Genomic DNA, 22,292 nt, shown 5'->3' on the forward strand with positions numbered 1-22,292 from the left:
GATTTTGAAAAAAAATTTACTATGTATTTTACTTTATTTTGTCCTAAGAATCCAAAGAGTTCATATATGTAATAAGAGTTAGCGGGTTCGCTCGGCTCCGTATACGGGGTCGGTGCCCATCACACCCTAGTAAAGTCGGGGTGTGACAAAGTGGTATCGAGCGGAGTCGGTCCAAGGGTTGTACGCAAAGTCGTGTCCGGTAGAGTCTTGTTTATGGGTGTGAAGCCGGCCACATTTATAAACGAGGATAACACGGGGCATTTAGGAACCGTTGACCTTCTTTCTGTCCTATGATCGTGCGATAGAGCCAAGTCCTAGGAAAATGGAATCTCCTATGCGGGCCTTACCTACGACGAAAGAAAGTGAGAAGTGATATGGAAAGTTACAAGGACAAGTATTGATGTTCTGTTCTGCCACCCGAAGCTGGGGGCTCGGTATGGCTGAGATGAGTTGTATACATATGTAAGCACACGCAAGGTATTGCTAATAATCGCCGTGTGCGGATCAGAATAGTGAAGATAATAAAGAAGGCCCTACCAGAATGGGCATGCCTAAGAGAAAGAAGCGTGAAAAGGAAATACGATAAACAGACAATAAACGAGATGCGATGTTTCAAGAAGGGTTATGGATTTGGCGCGACGACGAAGGTGCGGTCACTACCTTGGGAACCTGGAGGCCCGAGGATAAGAAGTGGTTATGCACACAAGTGAAAGGTGAACATTCGGGACGAAAAGGGCAAAATAGTAATTTCAAAGAAAGGACGTGTTATGAAAATATTCCAGAATCGGTAAGACTTCGACTTGCCCCAGGATATGTAATAAAGGTTATACGAGGAAGTGGACGCGATTATATCAGCGTTAAGGCACCGATTCTACCAGAGTTTCGAGGTTAAGCGTGCTCGGTGGGAGCAATTCTACGATGGGTGACCACGGGAAGTTACGAGAAATTTTATATATATTCGGACCTAAGAGACACATGAGAGGTTAGGGTAGCCTAAGGGAAACTAAGATATACGGGATGGTTGGAGACCATAAGAAGACACGCGAGACGAGGCAAACTTGCTTGGTGAAGGGACAGGAAGTGCATCACAGCCCTAAAACTAGGATAGGCTTGAACAGCGTTTGGACGTATTTTGTGGGCTAGTTGGTAGTAATTGAATATATGTATATATGAAGGTGCAGGATATCCCAAATATGATGGTATCGGTGGGCATGTGAATCCCAGCGACCGAAGTTACGATATAAAAGGCACTAATCGAGAGAAAGGGTACCGAAGTTCGAGTGATAGCAAGAGTAATCGGTACAAGTGTTGCAAGGTAAGCCGTTATTACTCCACTGTAGATTGAGATTGGGAATGAGGATATGAGACGAAGTATGAATGGATAATGGTATATGTGCGCCCCCAAAAAGGGGGGGGGGGGAAGCAGGTGAGAGAAATGTAAGGATGAGATAGAGACAGTTGATATGGTAATATATTTGATACGGATGCTTAGATTATAAATGAAACCCCCTTCATGGAAATAAGTCAGTGAGATCGGGAACCCGACAATGAGTAGATAGAAGTCCAGATAATGCTTAAGGTAATACGAGGAGTTCGCACAAACTTTGAGTAGTGCGACGCCAGAAAATGGACGTATATAAAGAGAAAGAGTATGACGAAGAGAACGGTATTGGATAGCTTAAGAACTAATGTGAAGGACGGAAAATAACTTCGAAAAGGGAGCTCCCCCGAGGTGCTTATGAGACCCCGTAAGACTAGTCAAACATTCGAGGACGAATGTTCCAAAGGGGGGAAGGATGTTATATCCCGCATTTTGTACGTCGGAATATTTTAAGACAATCGCGGGAAGTTAAGGGCAAGGCCATTTTTCGGTTTTGTTAGAATGCGCGAGTCGCTTATAAATATTATTGTTATGGAAATTTAAGGGCAAACTTGGAATAAGGAAAATGAGAGGCCATGTGTTATTTTATATTGCAAGACATGCATAAGTGGGCACAAGTTGACCAAGTCAAGGAATTTGTCATCTTTTCCCATTTAAAGAAAATTCTAGAGAATTTGAGGAAATTGGAAAAAAAAAAAAAGAAAAAGAAGGAAAAAAACGTCCAAGGCTGCACATGATCAGCCATGTGCCATATATATACATATATATATGTGTGTGTGGTGGTCAAGAAGACCACACCTCATCATTTTAATTCAAGAAAGTTCAAGAAAAATTGAGAAAAAAAGAAGGAGGAGAGAATCAGCCAAGGGCTGGCCGAAACCAGCCCTTTCCTTTTGATCATGAAGAATTATTTTCTTCTTGTTTTCTCACTAATTAGAAGGTCCTTAGTAACATGGAGTAGTTGTTGGAGAAAGAGAACTATTCGTTTTGCAAAAAAAAAATCAACCATAACCGAGAAGATGAAGGAGGAGAAGTAGGTATGGTTCAATCTTTGTTCTTATGTGTTTTGCATGGTTTGTGGTTATTGTGGTGTGTGAAAATGAATGGAAAACATGAAAATAAAGATGTTGAAGTTGAGCCGTGGAAGTGCATGTTTGGCCGTGCATATGTGTAGTATGTTTTGGGTGATGAATTAATTGTATTAGCTTGTTGTGTGTGTTGTTGTAATGTGTAGAAATAGATGAAATTCATAAAGTTGTGTGTGTGAGTATGTTGGCCGAAGGGAGGCTGCCTTGTGTAGGAAAAAGGAATCAAATTCATTTAATGTTCTTGGCTATTGTTGTTGAGAATTATATGATGAAAGTGAATGTTTGATGATTTATGTTGAAGTTGAAGTTATGTGGGCTGAATCGGAACCTAATGTAATTTCAATATGTTTTCTTGAAGGTTATGGAAATGATCTTGCTAGCATATGAGATTGTTGGTATAGTTTATGAAATTGAAAGAAAGAAGTGTATCGTTGACGTTCTAATGTAGTTGAAGGGTTTCGGGAAAAATTAGTCTATGGTTTGGGTTGTTTGAAATATTATATGGAATGCTTGAAATACTCTTAAATCATGTTTGAATGGCCTCGGAATAATATTTAAACGAATGATCATTGGTGTTAGTTGGAAGGCATGAAGGTTACTTGAATTAAGTATTGAAGTGTTGATTGAAATGGTTAGTATAATTGTTGGTAATGTTGTTAGTTTGGCCGGGTTGTATTCCGGGATTGTTGTTGATTGAAATCGGCCAAGTTAAACTTGGTGGCATGGTATATTTACGGGGAAATCTGCCGAAATTTCGGTAGCCAAGTTTCATTTTAAGAATCCAACTCCAAAATGCACTAACCAAGATTTGGTAAACATGACCAAATTGTAGATTTTGGCGGATTTGCGACGTGGATTTGGAGTAGCAAAAGGAGCGGAAAGAGGTATGTAAGGCTTCACTTTCTTTCTATGGCATGTCTTAGATGTAATAGGCTTGAATACGTGTCTCGGGGACCATTCTAATCCTAGGAATCCGAGATTGAAATCTGATTACTATTCATTCAGTAAAATTGAATCAAATGTGCCTGAATAGTGAAAGAAAGATCGAAACACCCTAGAACTTGCAAGAATAAGACCCGATCACCCTAAGACTTCCATAAGCAACATTATGAAGCATATTATATGTAAATTGTCTACGCCGCCTCATTCGACCGAGGCGGGCCCACTATTTCGAACCCCTTCCTATTAGCTCATTAAGCTTATTTCTATGCTATAGTTAATAAAAGTTTTTGGTTATCATTCCTATTATCAAATTAAAAGTTGTTTTTAACTAAACCCTCGACCCCCAAGGTATGATTTTCTTTACTAAAAGTTTACAAGCGTTTTCCAAAATATACATTTTTCTTTAAAAACTAAGTTTTACAATATTGACAGTTTTTATAACCTAAACAACGACTACAATCCTATGATGACCCTGAATCTATGATGCCTATGATCCCACGATGACTATGATCCTAAGATGACTATGATGACTATGATTCTACGATGCCTATGATTCTATGATAACTATGATCCTATGATGGCTATGATTCTATGATATCTATGATCCTATGATGTCTACGATTCTATGATGACTATGATTCTATGACAACTATGATACTATGATGACATGTTCTATGTTGATAGTCTCGCCTTATGATTACCGTTCCTTCAAGGTGAGACAAAGCGACCATGATTATTCCATAATGCGATCGGAGGTTTCCGACCTTACGTCACTCCGATAAGTACACGATTTTCCTTGGTTTCCCCGCATGCTAAATATGAACAAGGGTTGGGGGGATGGGAACTATGTATACTTGGGGAATTGGGAAGGAACTATGTATCATTGCCACACTCGGTCGGTGGCTTATCATCCGGACGCGGGATGCCGGACGCGGGATTTATGGCCGAGCCGGAGTATTCGGCGCTATGTGGGCGAGCCGCCTCGTGCGGTACTATGACTCGATATGACCAAGTAAGCATGCATGGCATCCGCCCCCGGGGCACTCATATGCACGAGTTACTCTACTATTCTATGATATGTTCTATGTTCGCTATGCGATATATGATCCCCATATGCGAGTCACGACTTGACATGACGTGTTCTATGTTTCTATGCGGTTATTATTATGTATACATTTCTTACTATGTTACTATTTATGCCTTACATACTCAGTACATTGTTCGTACTGACCCCTCTTCTTCGGGGGCTGCGTTTCATGCCACGCAGGTACACCCAGATGACGCAAAGTTAGCATAGAAGATGTTTCAGCGAGGTTGGCGAACTCCGTTTGCTCTGGAGTGTAGCCGAGTCAGCGCACACACGTGCTATGACATCGATTACGATTAGAGACTTTGCGACGCAGTCAGGGGTCCAAAGTGTCAGCCTTAAAAAGAGTTCCACTGGTCGATGTGTTTTACTTTTACGGAGTCCTCCTATTTACAAACTGTGTTTATTTTGAGAAACGACGAAAGGATTTTGAAAAAAATTTACTATGTATTTTACTTTATTTTGTCCTAAGAATCCAAAGAGTTCATATATGTAATAAGAGTTAGCGGGTTCGCTCGGCTCCGTATAAGATATTTTTTTTATTTTTACTAGTTATTAACTAATGATGATTTTTTGGGGCAATGGTTCACCTTCACAAATCACACCTGCATGCTTCAATCGATTAGGAAAGACTTAACTCAAAAAGGATTTAGGAACGTGAATAGTATAAATACTTGCAAATTACATGAATGCTTGCTACGTGCTTCACATGCCTATTTGCTATGTGTGTTATCATATATTAAGGCTTGAACACAGTTGATTCGATTATCTAAAACTACATACCAAAAGAAAAACCCAAAAACTTAAAACTTACCCAAATTTATCTCCATTAAAAGGTTGACTTACAATGGCAAACCAAGGAGAACAAGAAACGCGGACCCTGGGAGAGACAACGGAGATGTTGAGGGACAAGGTGCTACAAATGGAGAAGCACCTCCAAGAAATAGGGAGGAAAATTGAGGAAGTGGACAGATTGCTAGAGATGGTTGGGAACCCACCGGAGGGCATACCCCAAGAAAAATACTCTGGGAATGTCCTGGAAGGAGTAAGGTATTACACCCCGTACTTTTATATGTAAAGTTTTATCGTGAGTTGGTGGTTGACGAAGACTTAAAAGGCGAGGTTATCGTCAAGGTTATAAGGAATTATTCATGCTTATTCTTCATACAAGAGAGCTTGGTATCATATTTAATAATTATCGGGAAGGTTTGATGTTAAGCGAATCGAAGAAATTAAGTTTGTTGAAACTTTGGGAAAATTCGGCAGAATTCCGGATAGAAATTTTGGGTCAAATTGGGGGAGACATATCTCCTAGAATACAAGGATTTACGGAACCCATAACCTATGCATTCATAAGTTCAGCGAGTCTACTTTCCAACTCAACCAACAGATATGAATTTGCATATCGAAGCCGGGATTTATGGGCCGTCGAAGTGTTGACAATCCGTCGATGCACATCGACGACCCGTCAAATTTCAGGCACTGTAGCTGATGTATATAAGCACCTATTTCGTGATTTTTTTTTTTCATTCAAACCCACACCAACAGACCCTAAACACTCTCTAATGTTTATCAATGCTCTCCCAACCTTTATTTATCGTCCAAGTAAGATCCGAGCCTCAAAAACCCGAGCTAGTAAAAGGGAAAGTTGTTCTTAGGGCTTCTATTGAAGTTGTTGAGTTTAGGAGTTGGATTTGGAGTTTGGTTCTTGGAATTCCAGCCCCTTTAAGGTATGTATACTATTCTTATCTTTTCTATTAATTTGATTACCAAGAGTTTTAGTGATTTAAAGTAAAGGAAATATAGTTATGGAAGTGGTTAGTTATTTGAATCAAACTAAGATTTGGGGCTATTTTGGGAGATGTTTTAGCATGGATTTGATTATGTTGTGATACGAAAGTATTGACACAAGTTTTTTGTGAAGGAATTCCTTAGTTTAAAAGTAAACGAAAACATGATATGAAAGACGTAAACTAGCTTGATGATGTGATTGCCTTGAAGGCTGTTTCGATTGGAATTTTGGAGAGATTTCTTTTCGTTTATGTTGTTGTATATTTTTATTGTTGTTGTTGATGATGGTTTGGGTATTTTGCACCGTTTGGGAGTTGGATAGGAGTAAGAATTATAGGGGAAGTGTTGCTCGAATTTCGTTAAGTTTCATACGTACTTGGAATGGGTAGTAGGGGACGTATATGGCCTAATTGTAATTCGTGTTATCAGAGTTGTAGTGTTACAAGCTCGAAAGTACGCATCGGACATTAGGTAGACTCCAAGGTATGCAAGGCTAGTCCCTTCATTTCTAAGGCATGATTCCTATGATATTATTTTCCTTATTCTCCATGACTTTCTTACATTCCGGAAAATATGAGTCAATGTTATATAGAGCCTCTTATGAGATGAAAAGAATAAGAGATATGTTATGAATACGATAAAGGTAATGATGAACCTAAGTCTAGAGATTCTAAAGCCTATGATACGATATTCTCACGGTGTTCATGCTATGAATACGATATGACATTTTACGAAGCTAATGATCCTTGTACGACTCCTTGATGTTATTCATTGTTGCTAAGCCCACCTTATAATGTTAGTTCTTTCAAGGTGAGGTATGATGATTACGATTACTCCATAATGGAATCGGGGGTTCTTGACCTTACATCAACCCGATATGGTTATAGATTATCTTTGAATTCTAATGCGCGCTTTAGATAAGTTTATGATAAGTATGTGATAATGACAATTCCACCGGGCCTATACGGCCAGACGTGTCACCGCGAAGGCGAGCTGCATACGATTCCACCGTGCCTAGATGGCCGGACATGTCACCGCTAATGCTGGCTACTTATGAATACACTATGCCTAGAGGGCCGGACATGACACCACTAGTGGGCTGCATGAGATGATTATCGTCCCAGACGCGGGATTATATGATAAATGAATCAGGTTGTACGTACTACAGCACTATCAGTTATATATTTTCTTTTAAAGAGTGTATACATACCATATACCGCAAGGGTAACTTCAATCATACAGATGCATTCAAACAGTCAGTTTGTTATGAGTTTCAGATTCCTTTCATGATTCTTATTTATATATGTTACTCTTATGCCTTGCTTACTCAGTACATTATCCGTACTGACTCCCCTATTATTTGGGGGGCTGCGTTCATGCCTACAGGTACCGATAGATAGAGAGACGATCCAGCTCAGTAGGACTTCCCCTCAGCTATTGTTGGTGCGCTCCACTTGATCTGGAGCTGCGGTCCATTTTGGTATGCTATTTTGAGATGTATATACATGTATATTGGTATGGTAGGGCCCTGTCCCATCCTTTTTACAGCTTTCTGTTCCATTAGAGGTCTGTAGACAGTGGTATGTAGTTGGTACATGATGTAGCCTTGTCGGCTCTCATTCTTTTGTGTATAGTATCTATATAGCAGCCTAGTCGGCTTGCACTGTTATTTCGATATTTTGCATACATATACAGTTGGATATGAATCAGGTTTGGGCCATCCTTTTGTTATGTGATAGTTAAGTAGGTATATGGGTGTTTGGTCATTAGAGGTCGGGCACTCGTCATGACTCATCGGCTTGGGTCATGACAAAAGTGGTATCAGAGCAGTTCCGTCCTAGGGTTGTCTACAGACCGTGTCTAGTACAGTCTTGTTTATGGGTGTGTTGTGCACCGCACTTATAAGCAGGAGGCTATAGGACATTTAGGATGTTGCCATGTTTTTCCTATTCTAGATGGTGCGATAGAGCGGTAAGATAAGAATTCCCTTTCTAATGATCTGTTCTGATTTTAGCGATGCCCCGAAAGGAAACTGTAGCCGCCCATAAGGGCAAGGGAGTGGCTGGTGAGGCTCCTAGCCGTACTCAGAGGATTACCAGGTCTCGGGGTGAGTCCCAAAGTGAGATGCCATCCCAGACTTCGCATACTCCACCCTCTTCGGACAGGGCCGAGAGAGCCTCAGACTCCCTAGTTCCTCCACCAGATACCTCAAAGCCAGAGATGAAAGAGGCTATTCTTTTATCGACCCGGCTAGCTCGTGCCCCGGCGACAAGGCGCGTGCCATGTTAGTAGGGGTCGCAGCAAGAGGTCCGTGTTCTCGTGGTTTGACAAAGGAGTTCGGAGGTGGCCCGAGGTGGTAGTTCTCTGTGCACTTAGCTTATTCAGGGGCCTAGTGCGCCCTCATAGCTTCGGACCCGTGTTTGATAGATTAGCTTATTTTGGGCCACCGCAGTTCTAGAGTTCCCCAGCTCTCGCAGAGTGGTCCTCTCGCACGAGACCACCTGTACTACTCGCTGTACTCAGTGTTGTAAGCTGTACTTGGGACCGTGCCGATTGGGTTTAGGTGTTTGTTACGCCTGCGGTCGGCCAGGCCATATCCAGTGTGACTGTCCATCGATGCATCATAGAGGTAGGGTTCAGCCCACAAGATTAACAGCTGGTTTTTCATTTTTTGCACGCCCTTCAAGGCAAGGATGACAGTCACCAGCAAGCCGTGGTAGGGATTGAGGAGAGGCGACCAGTTCGAGTGGCCCTCAGCCTCACATATATGCACTGACTTGGCGACAGGATCTCGAGTTTTTCCTTGATATTGTCACAGGTATATTACCAGCATTCTTTTATGATGAATATATGCTGATTGATCCGGGGTTTATGTGTTACATGTTACTCCATTTGTTGCCAGTAAGTTTGCGATAGAGCCTGAATCGATTAAACCATTGAGGTGTCTACACCAGTTGGTGATCTAGCTATAGCTAATGTTGATAGTGATAGTGAAATGGAAATTTGATTTATTAATTACAGAAGGGAGTAAAGGAGTGTATGAACTTTCATTTAAGGGTATTGATTAACGAAGGGTTTAGGAAATAAATTTGATGTTTTGCAAGATGGATGCCCAGATATGGCATATGAAGTGAGCTTTATTGTTTTATATCCCCTTTTATACTAATAGCCATGTGTGGCCGAGTTTTGTATATATATGTATTTTTATGGGTTTTACGGGTAGCCTCGCGAGCATCGGACGTATTTTGTGGGTGTGTGCGGCAGATTGAGATAATGATTTACGAGGAAACTCGCCAAAATTTCTCAAAATCTAAGCTATTTGAGTATACGCGTGTGCTGCAAGGGTAAGATGTCATTGTAGATCAAAGGAGTTTAGTAATGGGTGATTGAAGGAGGAATTAGCAATGACCCTATGTGAGAGGAGAGAAATAGTAAGATCACACTATACGTAAGTGAGGAAGCGAATATAGAAGTACGAGAAAGAATTAACATGTTTCCTATGAGGAAAAATTAAAGGAGGACCCAAATGTTTAAGGAAGATCAAGAAAGTCAAGTCATTTCGAAGCAGTTTTCCGATCCTTATATATATATATATATATATATATATATATGAGTCGCATTGGTCTCGAGTACTAAGATTTATCTCCGAGCTTTTGAGGTGTTGAGTATGTTATTTCATTTGTACCAAGGTATGAGCCCATGACTGCTAAGTATCAAAGGATTAGAATTTAACGAATCGACATGGAAGGTTCGAATCATGTGCAACTTGACGGCAGATTGACGAGCCGTCAACATGGTCGACGGTCCATCAACCTTGCACCGTCAACCAGCGCTGAGAATCAGAGGCTGCTGGAACTTAACGTCTACAAGTTGACGGTCGTCAACAGTGTTGACGCCACCGTCGACAGCGTTGACGCCTCTAGCAAGGTTGAGGCAGCGGTTGAGCTTTTGAGATACTATATATTGACCTCTATGTTTTATTAAGGTACAACGTCGAATTTGTATGTGCATATATGTATAGTATGAGTACAGGTTAGCGGATCAGAAATAGATTCATTGTTGATTAGTAACGTTTATATCTTTGATAGACCAAATCCTATAGGCTCATAATAACGACATAAGGTAATGAATAACGAAAATGTTATATGGGATTGAGGATAGGCTAAGAGAATGATTGTATGAAGAAGAGGTCGTTATAAATAACATGGAGGGAATGATGAGTAAGGGAAGAATAGAATAATGAATTGATAACTAAGAGCAAGATGGCAAAGGACAGCAAGTTAAAGGATGAGTGGAGAGTGAGCAGTGACATTACGAAGCACTATTCCTATGTAGCTAAATTATGTTGAGGATTCGAGAGGTTGTTATGAATAAATGTCGGGGATAGAGGGTATAAGTAAGTTGTTCGTGATGTTCTATCACAATAAGATGAAGCTATTAAGGGGGGAAGAATAACTTTGAGAGCAATAGCCAAAATTAAGATAGAATGTTCATGAGTCACAATCGATAGAAAGGGCCGGATGGTCATGAGTTATTTTGGATAGATAAATTACTCTTAGAAAGGAATTAAGGTTGTGATACGAACAAGATTTGAAACCTTGATAAGAATTAAATAACGAAGGGAACCCCGTGTTAAGAAAATTGACAGCGAGAGGTGGAATCTTGTGTGAATATTAAGACAGAAGAGAGACAACAAAGAGTGAAGTTGGGAGTATATGATAAGAGACTTCCGTGAGTAACATGGTAGATTATTGGGAGAATGACAACGGAGAATTCAAATGTAAGAAAGGATTGAATGAATAAATGAAACCTAGTCAGCAAAACCTGTAAGGCTATTCTGAGATTCTCCAATATGACGCAGCATGTCTTTATTACTCCCCTATATGAGCTATGCATCTTGGAGTTTACAAGTACACCAGATCTAGAGATTATAGATGTGCCTATAATCAGTTATCATTCGAGCGTGTTAATCCTAAAGTTGAGTTTCAAGTTGCAATAAGGAGATTAGAATTTCCCTAAGTATATTGTTGTCAAAATATGATTAGAGGAATTTGTAGAACGTCGGTTAATAAGAGTGGTATCTAGGATGAAGCATATGACAATTCCCAGAATACCATTGCGAAAAGCAAAGCACATAGAGGATTTACAAGAAGTAACTTGTGACTAAGCTTAATTTTGTAAGGAGTTTGAGGGAAAATGATTTGAGATGAACAGCAAGATAGGTAAACTACAAGACAATGGCTAGTAAAGGATGTAAAATGATCCTATCATGGTAGAGATAGAAGTGAAAAGAACGTGGAAGCATATCGAGCACAACAATGACAACTCTAAGTTGGCAAGAGGATAAAAATTTGAGGAGAGCTACTGGCATCAAATGATGATTTAGTAAACAATGAGATGATGTGATATCTCAAGTAAAGCATTCAAAAAAACCAATGGGTCGTATTATGCGAAGGACAAACCAGGAGGAGAATTTCAAAGAATTAGCGCAAGGTAAAGGTGAGAAGCTGGTAATTTAGATATAAAAGAAAAGATTTTCAAGGCTCGTGATAAGGATAAAGAAAGAGTGATAAAACGGAGCTTTAAATACTTAAAATTACACTCTTTGACTTAGGGCTCCCAGGTATTAAATGGTCCAGCTAGGAAAGAAAAAGGAAAATAATTGGTCCTTGGTGTCTCGTTTGCGGCTCGAAGAATAAGTTAAGGAGGCATGTGATATAAGCAAGTTCAATGCAAAGTGTAAGTAAAAATAAGTCAAGGAAATGATAAGAGTACGTGTGAAAATTGGAGCAGAGGCAATGAAGATATGTCAAGTAAGGAGAATGATGGTACGATTAGATATGACCTATTGAGAACGCTTAAGGAGGTATTGAGAATGCAAGACTAGTTTAACATTCGAGGACGAATGTTCCAAAGGGGGGAAGGATGTTACACCCCGTACTTTTATATATAAAGTTTCGTCGTGAGTTGGTTGACGAAGACTTAAAAGGCGAGGTTATCGTCAAGGTTATAAGGAATTATTCATGCTCATTCTTCATACATGAGAGCTTGGTATCATATTTAATAAGTATCGGGAAGTTTGAATGTTAAGCGAATCGAAGAAATTAAGTTTCTTGAAACTTTGGGAAAATTCGGCAGAATTTCGGAGAAATTTTGGGTCAAATTGGGGGAGGCATATCTCCTAGAATACAAGGAGTTACGGAACCCAAAACCTATGCATTCATAAGTTCAGCGAGTCTACTTTCCAACTCAACCAACAGATTTAAATTTGCATATCGAATCCGGGAGTTATGGGCCGTCGAAGTGTTGACGATCCGTCGATGCACATCGACGACCCATCAAATTTCAGGCGCTGTAGCTGATGTACATAAGCACCTATTTTGTGATTTTTTTTCATTCCAACCCACACCAACAGACCCAATACACTCTCTAATGTTTATCAATACACTCCCAACTTTTCTTTATCATCCAAGTAAGATCCGAGCCCCGAAAACCCGAGCTAGTGAAAAGGAAAGTTGTTCTTAGGGTTTTTATAGAAGTTATTGAGTTTAGGAGTTGGATTTGGAGTTTGGTTACCAAGATTTTTAGTGATTTAAAGTAAAGGAAATATAGTTATGGAAGTGGTTAGTTATTTGAATCAAACTAAGATTTGGGGCTGTTTTGGGAGATGTTTTAGCATGGATTTGATTATGTTGTGATATGAAAGTATTGACATAAGTTGTTTGTGAAGGAATTCCTTAGTTTAAAAGTAATGGAAAACATGATACAAAAGACCTAAACTAGCTTGATGATGTGATTTCCTTGAAGGCTGTTTCGATTGGAATTTTGGAGAGATTTCTACTTGTTTATGTTGCTGTATATTGTTACTATTGTTGTTGATGATGTTTTGGGTGTTGTGCACCGTTTGGGAGTTGGATAGGAGTAAGAATTATAGGGGAAGTGCTACCCGAATTTCGTTAAGTTTCATACGTACTTGGAATGGGTAGTAGGGGACGTATATGGCCTAATTGTAACTCGTGTTATCTTGGTTGTAGTGTTACAAGCTCGGAAGTACGCATCGGACATTAGGTAGACTCCAAGGTATGTACGGCTAGTTCCTTCATTTCTAAGGCATGATTCCTACGATATTATTTTCCTTATTCTCCATGACTTTCTTACATTCCGGAAAATATGAGTCAATGTTATATAGAGCCTCTTATGAGATGAAAAGAATAAGAGATATGTTATGAATACGATAAAGGTAATGATGAACCTAAGTCTAGAGATTCTAAAGCCTATGATACGATATTCTCACGGTGTTCATGCTATGAATACGATATGACATTTTACGAAGCTAATGATCCTTGTACGACTCCTTGATGTTATTCATTGTTGCTAAGCCCACCTTATAATGTTAGTTCTTTCAAGGTGAGGTATGATGATTATGATTACTCCATAATGGAATCGGGGGTTCTCGACCTTAAATCACCCCGATATGGTTATAGATTATCTTTGAATTCTAATGCATGCTTTAGATAAGTTTATGATAAGTATATGATGATGATGATTCCACCGTGCCTAGATGGCCGAACATGTCACCTCTAATGTAGGCTGCTTATGAATACACCGCGCCTAGATGGCCGGACATGTCACCGCTAATGCAGGCTGCTTATGATTACACCGTTCCTAGAGGGCCGGACATGACACCGCTAGTGGGCGGCGTGAGATGATTATCTTCCCGGACGCGGAATGCACGGACGCTGGATTATATGATATATGAATCGGGTTGTACGTACTACGGCACTATCAGTTATATATTTTCTTTAAAGAGTGCATACACATCATATACCGCATGGGTAACTTCAGTCATACAGATGCATTCAGACAGTCAGTTTGTTATGAGTTTCAGATTCCTTTCATGATTCTTATTTGTATATGTTATTCTCAAGCCTTGCATACTCAGTACATTATCCGTACAGACACCGCTATTGTTCGGGGGGCTGCGTTCATGCCCGCAGGTACCGATAGAGAGAGATGATCCAGCTCACAAGAGGAGTCGGAGCCTCAATAGGAAGCCTCCGAACCCGTCGAGGTAGAGGAACCAGATGAGAAAGAAGAAGATCCTCAGGATATGAAGGAGAAAGAATTAGAACCCATTAACATAGAGGCTGAGGGGGAGGAAGAACCATTTGAGATGTTTCCTGAGTTTCTTTGAAGAGAAAAATGACGCCAACGAGGAATCTGACTACTATGCCCCATCCAACGAAGGATTTGATTTCTATGAACCATCACCTATCTTTGGTACCTGCAACCTCCACTTTGGCGTCAGAGAATTTTTGAAGGGAAGGCCCTTCTGAACCTACTTGGCGGGGAGTAGCTTTCAAAGCCCATTCCTCTCCATTCAGAGTAGCTCCGCGGCCCATTACCTGTAAGGAGGTATATGAAAGGATGGTTGCCACAAGAGTGTCTTGCACCACTAGGGCTAGGTTGCCGCCGCCAGAGTTGGTGTACACATACAAAAGGTGCCCGTTCCATCGCAACCAGGCTGGTCATACTTTGAATGAGTGTCTGGGGTTGAGAAGAAGAATTTATAGCCTAATTGATGATAGGATCATTGGGTCTTTGTAGGGGCCGCACACCCTTCTAATCCATGACCCTATTGTCCCTGGAGAAGGAGTCACTCCTAGTACTCAGATCAGGCGGTATGATTTTATGATCTTCGAGGAATGGTACGCCCGCATATTCTCTACTCTGGCTAGTCTAAGAAAGATTTGACCCGTGAAACCTGCCCACGAACCTGCGCCATTAGGGCCCAACAGGAACAATTTTTGCCTGCATCATATAGAAGCTATGGGGCACGACATAAAAGAATGCCACGCATTCAAGCTTGAACTTGAACACAAGATCAGTACAGGAGAGATCTTAGACATCTTACCCCCACAGTACTGAGATGGAAGGAAAATGAGAGATCAAGTTTGTAAGGACAGTGACTCGCATAGCTATATTTTTGGGTAGATATTAGGTGTCCCCATTTTTTGCACATAAATATTTACCCCTACCCATAAATATTGTAAGGAACCGCACCGACCTGACGACCCTATGGAGGGATATGCGGGAAGCCCTAGCCGCACCTGGTTTGGGGATGTCTTTAGCTAGGTTTAGATTAAAGGATATTTAGGAAAGATATATATATCCTTTTTTTGTAAAATGAACTACGATAGGGCCTGATTTCCCCTGGTGGAATACGTAGGCAGTCTACGTAAGACTCGGCCTCTACATGATATAAATTATCATTCCCCCCCCCCCCCGTTTAATTTTGTGCAATGTAAGGGTTTGCCAAAGTAAGTCTAAAAGCCCATTGAACCAAGGTCCACCCAAACATCAAAAGCCCATAATCATTCGAACCTTTAGAACAATGGATCAAAAGTGTTCAAGCTTAATATATGACTTTCTGTGCTATGTGCGCTTTAAATATAAATGTGTGATATCTTGCCTTTATATTTTTGACAAGCAACTAACTTTGTCTACCGTTGAGTTATTCTTGTCTTATAGAACGAGGTCGATCAGCGTAGCACTGAAAGCTGGCATACTTCACAAGATCCAAGCTGTGTTAGCATCCCTCACAAACAAAGGCAAAGAAAAGAAGACGGGTACCCCCCGATAACAGAAATGAGCTCGCTCTCCGTGACAGAGATGCCTAAGACCCACAAGAAGTATTATCTCAAGAAGATGTGATTGCAACATTACTGACTGCTATTACAGCTCTCCAAGAAAAGGTAGCCAGGAATGAGGCAACAAATACAGACAAGGACGCCTCGACAGAGGAAAGAAGGCCCTTCCTCCGTTTCCTTCGCTGAGCTTACCAATGCCCGATCACTTCCCTATATACCCATCAGGAACAATTTCACCTCCATTAAGCTCCACCAACCAAAACCATGCTGGTCCTTCTTACCGTACTTCTCCACCAACAAAATATACTCAAGTCCCAAGGACCACTCACTCAGTCCCTTCTTACCGGGTTCCGTAGCCTATTTTCATTAATCCAGCAAGCCAATTACGTGGTCTAGCCCCACCAGCTGGGCAAACCACCACAGCCCCTCTCAACCATACAACCCACCAGGTCTCATTCTTCACTCTCAACATCCACAACAAATGCTCCCCAGGGCATAAAGTGTTACACCTCAGAAATTTCTGATTTGTTGCCTTATAGATAGGATAATATGACCTTAAGGCAACTATGGAATTCTTATGAGACTAAGGGAAGTATTAGATAGCTCAAAGCGCATACCATAAGATTTTAAAGTCATACGGATATGTGAAAATTAGTTTGTTAAAGGAAGTAATATGTAAGTTGCGTTCGAAAAGGTTTTCGCTCTAATCAAGCTAATATTTATTTGGTGATGACTTGAGAGGCTGCTATAGAGCCTATTGTATGGTTAATGAAGTATTATGTAAGTGCCAAGAAGGTTCCATAAGGATTGGAAGTCAAACGAATCAACGAGAGAAAGTTTCGTACAACTGGAGTTATACGACCACTTATATGGTTGTATAACTTTATACAGTCCGTATAAGGGGAATCCGTATAACTCGACCTTTATAGAAAGGGACTTTTCCATGGTGGTGTTTGTTATATCCCGCATTTTTGTGTACTCGGATAATTCAAGACAATCGCGGAAGCACAGCAAGCAAGGCCTCATTTTTATTTCGTTAAGTATAGGAATGGCTTATGAACAAGTTAGAAGTGAAATATTAAGAAAGGCTAAGGGTGAAAAGGGAAAATTCGCAATATGACTCATGGAAATATAAGAAGGACGAAGGGCAAATTTGGAAATTGGAGCATGATTTCTTTCATGAATTATGAGAACTAACTATAATGGATTGGGCTTGGAAATTTTTTTAAAAAAAATAAGAGGCCCAACCGGCCATGGCTAGGCCCAAAGCCCATATGAAATTAAGTTTGCATCTGATTAAATAAGGTGTCCATCCTTAATCTTCTTCATAATTCAAGAAAGTTCAAGAAAGAAAAACTTGAAGGAGAAAGACAAGCACAATTCGGCCAAGAGCGGAGGAAAAAGAAGACCAAAAATTTTGCCTCAAAAATTTGTTTCTCATAGTATTCCTACTAATTCAAGGGTCCCCGTTAACGTGGTATAATTGTTAGAGCGAGAAAATCACTAGTTGTTATAAAGTCACAACTCAAGCTAAGTGAAGGATTGAAGGAGAAAGGTAAGAATTTAATTTCTTTTGTATGTTATGAGTGTTGTGCATGTTGTAGTGTATGAAAAGAAGTGAAATTCATGAAGGACATGAATATAGGGGCATGGCCGAACATGTGTAGGCATGTAGGAATCATGTTTTAATTGATTTATTGAATGTTTGGTTGTTATGATTGTGGAAGCTATGTTGAGAACGGAAGTGAATGATTTTGGAAGGTGGCCGTGTAGTGTATATGGTATGTGTAGCCGTGTGTGTGTGTTGAATTATGAAGAAATGGTGAGCAAGTTTTATTTAGTATATTGTTGTTGTTGTGTTGTGGATATTAGGTTGCTAGTGAATGCACAATAATCTTGTGAAGTTGTAGAAGTTGGAGACTTGTGATTGAAGTATTTAAATTGAATATCATGTTCCTATATGTATGAAAGATCACGTTGTTAGTATGGTGTCGTTGGCATATGAATTATAATGTTCTTATTGGAGTTGGAAGGCTTTGAAGAAAGTAGTAAATTGAGATCATGCATTTTGAATGGATTATGTGAATTGCTAGTGTGATTGTTGAATTATGTTAATAGTTGATAAGGACTAAACGGGTTTTGAATCCGGCATATCAAATAGCTAATCTCGTTTAGACATACATAAATTCATACAAATATCGGGTACGTCGCATGAAAATATATATATACATACATAAACATACTTAGACCAGTACACTAGCCGCTGAGGCTATCATAACGTAACTATGCTAACAGTCGCAAACCCGAACATACGTGCCGACCGGTGACAACTCACAACCCACAATCATGTCTAAAACGCGTGCCTCTATCATACATAACGAGAATCGAAGACGGGACGGGGCCCCGCCGTACCCAAATAGTCATATATACGTAACATATGAACAACGAACGATATATACCAAAAGTATCGGCTCCGGATCAAAGGGAGCTCCTCAAAAAAACAGACCGAAGTCCTAGACCGGTGGCGTATCACGCGGTGCGTCCGTACCGCGTGGGCATGTAACAAGCCCCCGAGAAGCAAGGGGGTCAGTACGAAGATGTACCGAGTATGTAAAGCAGAAAGGTAACAAGTATAACCATGATCAAAAACAGGAGTACGGAAACATAGCAGACGGAGCTGTAATTAGAATCTGAAGTACAAAAAGTAACACCGTGTCCGAGACCTCAAAAGACATAATGCATATCGTATCATATAATATCATGCGAACATGTATCGTGTCCCGCCCTCGGATGAGGGACTCGGTAAGTAAAGTCATGCATAACGAGTAATCATGTACCATATGTGCGGATGACGTGTCCCGGCCCTTATTAAGGGACTCGTAATATGGAATCATATCTCGTCAAATCATATATCATGTATACATAACGTGTCCCGCCCCTCACCGCGGGTCTCGGTGAATAATAATCATGTGCCATCCCGGCCGCCATCCCCGTATCATCATATCACAATCATATACAAATAACGTGTCCCGCCCGCAAGTACGAGGGACTCGGTGAATAATGCAGAGAAGTGCGCACGAGAACATGTCCCGGCCCGGCTCGGTGAAAGACATATCATAACTTGCACGAACAGAGCAATGCGTAAACATATGCATATAAGTCCGACTCATTAGACAAATCAAACATTAAGTCATAGTACGTACCTTTCGGGTGCCATGACGGATCATGACAAATCGATTTTTTTACTATTCGTACGTAAGCAAATATATCACGGGGCTTACAAAATATTCAATTAATCATTCTTTCACAAAAGGGAACAATTCAAATGACATATCATTTAAGGAAAACGGACAACAATCATAGTATACATATGCCCTTTTTGGGGATGGCACGACAACTTACATCGATCGTATTTCTAGGATCATAACACATATTAAAACATATTGTAAATTCATCATATATCATTTGACATCGGTACATTATCAAAAGATTCTTTTAAACATTGTATAGAAATAAATTAATTAAAACCATAGTAAGAGGTCTCGGAATCTGTGGGCCCACCTCGGGTCGAATCGAGGCGGCGGTCATAAGTTACGGATCATAGACTTTATAAAATCATTTGTAAGCGTTTGGGACAATCCAGGCCCATTTGGGAAGGTTTCGTACATATAAATCATTTTGATGACAATCTGTGAAGAAATAGGTTCAATCTTACTGAACGATTTGGCGCTATTTTCAATCTTAGATTATGAGACGCAGAAGTTCAATCAAGGCTCGCTTTCAAGCCTATTACGCTCAGAACATGCCAAAGAAGGATAGGGAAGGCTTTACATACCTCAATTACGCCTTAAGCTCGCTTGACTTCACTTCCAATTTCGTCAGAAATCTGCAAATGGTCACTCTTACCAGTTACTATTCATGAAAGCTAACATTTCAATCTTGGGTCTCTACTTGTCTACCGAAATTTCGGCAAAGACTTCCCCTATGAATCCAACACCCCGAGACGTAGCTCGGCTTAATATATCAACAACAACAACCCAACAATCCAACAACAACAACAAGTATTACAAAATACGCAATATGGCACAATTAGCCATTTTCCCAACATAACACAATAATTTCAGTTCTAACTTCACACTTTCAATCCAACATTGACATTTTCATATTCATCAACCCAACAAGATCACTTCGGAAACATTCCACATCATTTTACGAAATATTCACAAAATATACAAAATATACAAATTTTCCACCAATTTCATAATCCATTCAAAACCTCCAAATTTCAACATAAATATTCACGACATATTTTTATCCTTCAAGTTCATTTACAACAATCACCATATACATCTTACAACTTCATTCTTCTCAATTACATAATCTATAATAAAATCATATACTTTCCAACAACAACTTAACGACAAATTTTTCATATTAACTTAAACCATTATTCTTCCATCTTCATCACAAGACTTCAACAACACAATTGACATACTAAATAATTTAATTCAATTTCATTTCATACCAAACACCACACACGGCCACACCCTTGTTTTTCCAACTTCCACTCAATTCATTCAACTTTCATTTCTAATTCATATTCCACAATAATCACAACTAAAATATTAACAACATAAATTCAAGTCATCATAGTCATGCAATTTATCCATGCACACTCACGGTCCCAACACACATATACACACATACACACGGCTCATACACACACCAAAATTTTCATGCTTTTTATTCATTTACATACTTCTACATCCATAAACCTTCCATATCATAACAAAAGCACAAAATTCTTACCTTTCCTTCAAGTTCTTCTTCTTGCCAAAACAAGCACTCCCTTCTTGCCAAAAAATTATATCACTTTGTAGAGCACCTTGAGCTTAGTAATAATATATGAAATGAATTTTTGAACCAAGATTGGCTCCAAAATTTTTCTTTTTTCTTTTCTCTCTTTTTTTCTCTCTCACGGCCGAAATGGCTTTTTTTTTTTGTTCTTGATTTCTTTTGATTTTTCTTGAATTTTCTAGAGAGGAACACATAGATTTATTTGTATAATAGATCACATGCTTGGCACATGGCAAAATTTATTAATTGGGGTGGGTTTGGGCCTTATGGTTGGCCGGCCACCCCTTCCAATTTTGGGCCTCATTTCTTATTTTTTTTTTGGCCCAATTCATCAAGAATCATGTTTTGCAAATTCCCGAAACAAATTTCCAAAATTCCAATTTTGCCCTTAGGCCTTCTCGGTGTTTTCACATTCAAGTTTCCATAACCGACATACATACCTACTAAGAAAAATTCAAACATGGCCTCCTTTCTCATAAGTCACAATTATTTCGAATTTTTCGATTACGCAAAAAGACGGGATATAACATCCTCCCCCCCTTTAAAACATTCGTCCTCGAATGTTAATTCAACCTCATGGTAGATCAAAATCAGTCGGGGAGGTCTACTTGCCATTTACATACTTGCACTTGATCGAAGAACTTGTAACGGCCTTGATTTTCCAACTTCATCCATCTTTCTTCTATATCACCTTATTAGGGTTGTTCATACCGTCTTAAATCGAATACACGGCAAACAGAATCTTAACCAGAACCAGAAGATCAAACGGACGTCAGACGAAGTTATATCCGAAGTCAGAAATACAAAAGTACAGCAGACGTATTTAATCATATTCCGACGATTATCTTAAACGAATTCAAATTCGGAGCCAGACGTACAGAGACATATCAGACGAATCTATAATCAGAGTCAGACATATAGAGATTTATCAGACAGATTTAAAATCAGAACCAGACGTACCGAAGTATATCGGACAGAATTATGATCGGAGTTGGACGTACAGAGGTATGTTAAACAGATACGTAATGAGATTCAGAAGCACAGGGTATAGTAAACAGAGCTTCACCGAAAGCAGGGACGCAGAAATATAGCGTACAGAATCGCAGTCAGAGTCGAACTACCTTTACTGCACGTCAGAGACTTACGAAATTTCCTTGTCATCCTACTTAAGTTACCCCAATTTCTCATTTAGTCCCCATATCCATATTTGTGAAAATTCTTGACGTACTTCCCAGGGGGTCACCCATCCCGTAATTCTCTCCGGTCTTAGCACGCTTAACTTCAAATCTTTCACGCATTTTGGTACGTTAACGCTAATATAAGCGCGTCGTCATCCGCCCCACACGACCTTCGTCACGTAATTTAGGGCAGGTCGGGCCTTAATAAAATTTTTCGAAAAATTTCCGTAGCGGGTCCCACCCCGGTCTAGACTATACAGTTACCACATCGCCCTCCTGTTTCCATCTGTACATATGTATAGCTGCCTTAAATGGTTT

The sequence above is a fragment of the Lycium ferocissimum genome, chromosome 1, assembly GCF_029784015.1.
Source record: "Lycium ferocissimum isolate CSIRO_LF1 chromosome 1, AGI_CSIRO_Lferr_CH_V1, whole genome shotgun sequence".
Taxonomy (NCBI): domain Eukaryota; kingdom Viridiplantae; phylum Streptophyta; class Magnoliopsida; order Solanales; family Solanaceae; genus Lycium; species Lycium ferocissimum.